Source organism: Palaemon carinicauda, chromosome 29 (genome assembly GCF_036898095.1).
Source record: "Palaemon carinicauda isolate YSFRI2023 chromosome 29, ASM3689809v2, whole genome shotgun sequence".
Classification (NCBI taxonomy): Eukaryota; Metazoa; Arthropoda; class Malacostraca; order Decapoda; family Palaemonidae; genus Palaemon; species Palaemon carinicauda.
The window spans coordinates 59,037,520-59,042,519 of NC_090753.1; the positions used below are offsets into that span (position 1 = coordinate 59,037,520).

The window sequence follows — 5,000 nt, forward strand, 5'->3', positions numbered from 1 at the left end:
ATATTATTTTTACACTGACTCACTACATTTCCCTTCACTCAACCCCATTATTTTTACACTGACTCACTACATTTCCCTTCACTCAACTCCATTATTTTTACACCGACTCACTGCATTTCCCTTCTCTCAACTACATTATTTTTACACTGACTCACTACATTTCCCTTCTCTCAACTCCATTATTTTTACACTGACTCACTACATTTCCCTTCTCTCAACTCCATTATTTTTACACCGACTCACTGCATTTCCCTTCTCTCAACTCCATTATTGTTATCTTAACATCTTTATTTTTAAACTGGGTAACTTCATTACCCTTCCATCAACGCCATTATTTTTACACTGCCTCAATACATTATCCCATTCTCTCAACAGCATTATTTTTACAGTGCCTCACTACATATTCACTTCCTTCAACAGTATTGTTTTTACGCTGACTCATTACATTTCCCTTCCCTCATCGGCATTGTTTTTATACTGCCTCAGTACATTTTGACTTCCTTCAACAGTATTGTTTTTACGCTGACTCATTACATTTCCCTTCCCTGAACGGCAATGTTTTTACACTGCCTCACTACATTTTCACTTCCTTCAACAGTATTGTTTTTACGCTGACTCATTACATTTCCTTTCCCTCAACGGCAATGTTTTTACACTGCCTCACTACATTTTCACTTCCTTCAACAGTATTGTTTTTACGCTGACTCATTACATTTTCCTTCCCTCATCGGCATTGTTTTTACACTGCCTCACTACATTTTCACTTCCTTCAACAGTATTGTTTTTACGCTGACTCATTACATTTCCCTTCCCTCAACGGCAATGTTTTTACACTGCCTCACTACATTTTCACTTCCTTCAACAGTATTGTTTTTACGCTGACTCATTACATTTCCCTTCCCTCAACGGCAATGTTTTTACACTGCCTCACTACATTTTCACTTCCTTCAACAGTATTGTTTTTACGCTGACTCATTACATTTCCCTTCCCTCAACGGCAATGTTTTTACACTGCCTCACTACATTTTCACTTCCTTCAACAGTATTGTTTTTACGCTGACTCATTACATTTCCTTTCCCTCAACGGCAATGTTTTTACACTGCCTCACTACATTTTCACTTCCTTCAACAGTATTGTTTTTACGCTGACTCATTACATTTTCCTTCCCTCATCGGCATTGTTTTTACACTGCCTCACTACATTTTCACTTCCTTCAACAGTATTGTTTTTACGCTGACTCATTACATTTCCCTTCCCTCAACGGCAATGTTTTTACACTGCCTCACTACATTTTCACTTCCTTCAACAGTCTTGTTTTTACGCTGACTCATTACATTTCCCTTCCCTCAACGGCAATGTTTTTACACTGCCTCACTACATTTTCACTTCCTTCAACAGTATTGTTTTTACGCTGACTCATTACATTTCCCTTCCCTCAACGGCAATGTTTTTACACTGCCTCACTACATTTTCACTTCCTTCAACAGTATTGTTTTTACGCTGACTCATTACATTTCCCTTCCCTCAACGGCAATGTTTTTACACTGCCTCACTACATTTTCACTTCCTTCAACAGTAATGTTTTTACGCTGACTCATTACATTTCCCTTCCCTCATCGGCATTGTTTTTACACTGCCTCACTACATTTTCACTTCCTTCAACAGTATTGTTTTTACGCTGACTCATTACATTTCCCTTCCCTCATCGGCATTGTTTTTACACTGCCTCACTACATTTTCACTTCCTTCAACAGTATTGTTTTTACGCTGACTCATTACATTTCCCTTCCCTCAACGGCAATGTTTTTACACTGCCTCACTACATTTTCACTTCCTTCAACAGTATTGTTTTTACGCTGACTCATTACATTTCCCTTCCTTCAACGGCAATGTTTTTACACTGCCTCACTACATTTTCACTTCCTTCAACAGTATTGTTTTTACGCTGACTCATTACATTTCCCTTCCCTCAACGGCAATGTTTTTACACTGCCTCACTACATTTTCACTTCCTTCAACAGTATTGTTTTTACGCTGACTCATTACATTTCCCTTCCCTCAACGGCAATGTTTTTACACTGCCTCACTACATTTTCACTTCCTTCAACAGTAATGTTTTTACGCTGACTCATTACATTTCCCTTCCCTCATCGGCATTGTTTTTACACTGCCTCACTACATTTTCACTTCCTTCAACAGTATTGTTTTTACGCTGACTCATTACATTTCCCTTCCCTCATCGGCATTGTTTTTACACTGCCTCACTACATTTTCACTTCCTTCAACAGTATTGTTTTTACGCTGACTCATTACATTTCCCTTCCCTCAACGGCAATGTTTTTACACTGCCTCACTACATTTTCACTTCCTTCAACAGTATTGTTTTTACGCTGACTCATTACATTTCCCTTCCTTCAACGGCAATGTTTTTACACTGCCTCACTACATTTTCACTTCCTTCAACAGTATTGTTTTTACGCTGAATCATTACATTTCCCTCCCCTCAACGGCATTGTTTTTACACTGCCTCACTACATTTTGCCTTCCTTCAACATTATTGTTTTTTACGCTGACTCATTACATTTCCCTCCCCTCAACGGCATTGTTTTTACACTGCCTCACTACATTTTGCCTTCCTTCAACATTATTGTTTTTACGCTGACTCATTACATTTCCCTCCCCTCAACGGCAATGTTTTTACACTGCCTCACTACATTTTCACTTCCTTCAACAGTATTGTTTTTACGATGACTCATTACATTTCCCTTCCCTTAACAGAATTGTTTTTACACTGCCTCACTACATTTTCACTTCCTTCAACAGTATTGTCTTTACAGTGACTCACTACATTCTCTTTCTCTCAACAGCATCGTTCTTTTACACTGACTCACTACATTTTCCCGTCTCTCAACATCATTATTTTACACTAACTCACTGCATTTCCCTACCCTCGACGGCATTGTTTTTACACTGCTTCACTACACCCTCCTTCTCTCAACAACACTGTTTTTACACTGTCTCATTACATTCTCCCATTCCCTCAACAGTATTGTTTTTTTTTACACTGAATCACTATATTTTCACTTCTCTCAACAGCATTATTTTTACACTGATTCACTACATTCTCTTTCTCTCAACAGTATTGTCTTTACACTGACTCACTATATTTCTCTTTCTTTCAACAGCATTTATTTTTACATTGAAGGATAAAACGGACAAAAGAAATTGGCGTTAAGAAATTTTATTGCAAATGACATCTGGAAATTCCAATTATAAAAGTTAATCACCGAATTTAAACCTACCAAGTTTTATACTGGCAATCTATGCAATAGAAGCATTGGAGACCAGTCTGATATATTCATTTATTTCACTATTACATTTTGCACAACAAAATTTCCGCTTTTTACTTTGAACGAAAAAAAAAAAAAATTCGGACTGTGTTTTGAGCTACAACCTTGTTTGATTTGTGAACGAGCGTTAGCTTAAATAAAACATATCGAAAAGAGAGTTGATTGAAATGATAGAATGTGCTGCTCTTTTACTTGAATCAAATATGATGAAATAGTCTATAGAAATATATCTAATTTAAAATGCAATTGAGAGAAAGTTCTTTGCTTTCCATGGTAGAATCTCGCCTATATAATAAAGAGCAACTGTATATGTATATGCACACACACACACACACACACACACACACATATATATATATATATATATATATATATATATATATATATATATACGTATATATATATACGAAGAGGCGCTAAAGAGTATTTGGCGATTATGTCTCTCTCTCTCTCTCTCTCTCTCTCTCTCTCTCTCTCTCTCTCTCTCTCCACTTTGCAAATGCACTTTGTTCTTCCGGTTATGACCACGAGCTGAAATACATTTCTCGCATACATAAACATAGCTCTCTCTCTCTCTCTCTCTCTCTCTCTCTCTCTCTCTCTCAGGGGGAAATGACAACGTAAATCAGATGCAAAAAGGAAAGGGAGAGGGGAGGGGGGAGGAAAAGGGATCAAGGAGAGGAAGAAAGGGGGATGGAGGAGGGTGAGGAACTTAAGGATCTTTAAAGGGGAAGAGACCGACTCCTCAATTCCCCTTTCCCAGATGTTGTAGGGATAAAGGGAGTCCTTATTTAGGATACGGAAATTCCACTTAATCCTTCCACGCTATTTTTCATCTCGCCTTTTTTTTTTTTATTTGGATTTCCCACAGGAGACCTCCTATAAGACCTCCTCTTAAAAGACCTCATAAAAGACTCCTCTTAAAAGACCTCCCTCCTAAAGACCTCCTCCTGAAAGACCTCCTCTTAAAAGACAGCCTCTTAAAAGACTTCCTCCTAAAAGACCTCCTCTTAAAAGACCTCTTCTTAAAAGACCTCCTCCTAAAAGACCTTCTCCCAAAAGACCTCCTCCTAAAAGAACTCCTCTTAAAAGACCTCCTCCTAAAAGACCTGCTCTTAAAAGACCTCCTCCCAAAAGACCTCCTCCTAAAAGACCTCCTCCTAAAAGAACTCCTCTTAAAAGACCTCCTCCTAAAAGAACTCCTCTTAAAAGACCTCCTCCTAAAAGATCTCCTTTTAGGCCTCTTAAAAGACCTCCTTTTAGGCCTCTTAAAAGACCTGCTCCTAAAAGACCTCCCCCGAAAAGACCTCCTCCAAAAAGACCTCCTCCTAAAAGATCTCCTCTAAAAGACCTCCTCCTAAAAGACCTCTTCCTAAAAGACCTCCTCCAAAAAGACCTCCTCTTAAAAGACCTCTTTTAGGTCTCCTAAAAGACCTCCTCCTAAAAGATTTCCTCTTAAAAGACCTCCTTTTAAAAAACCTCCTTTTAAAAGACCCCCTCCTAAAAGACCTCCTCTTAAAAGACCTCCTCTTAAAAGACTTAATCTTTTACATTAAGACCTCCTCCTAAAAGACCTCCTCCTAAAAGATCTCCTCTAAAAGACCTCCTCCTAAAAGATCTCCTCTAAAAGACCTCCTCCTAAAAGACCT

General features: G+C 38.3%; 1 pseudogene; it reads left to right on the plus strand.

Moving 5' to 3' along the window:
* The window catches only part of LOC137622602 (uncharacterized), a 551,390-nt pseudogene that overhangs the window by 427,602 nt on the left and 118,788 nt on the right, over positions 1-5,000 (plus strand).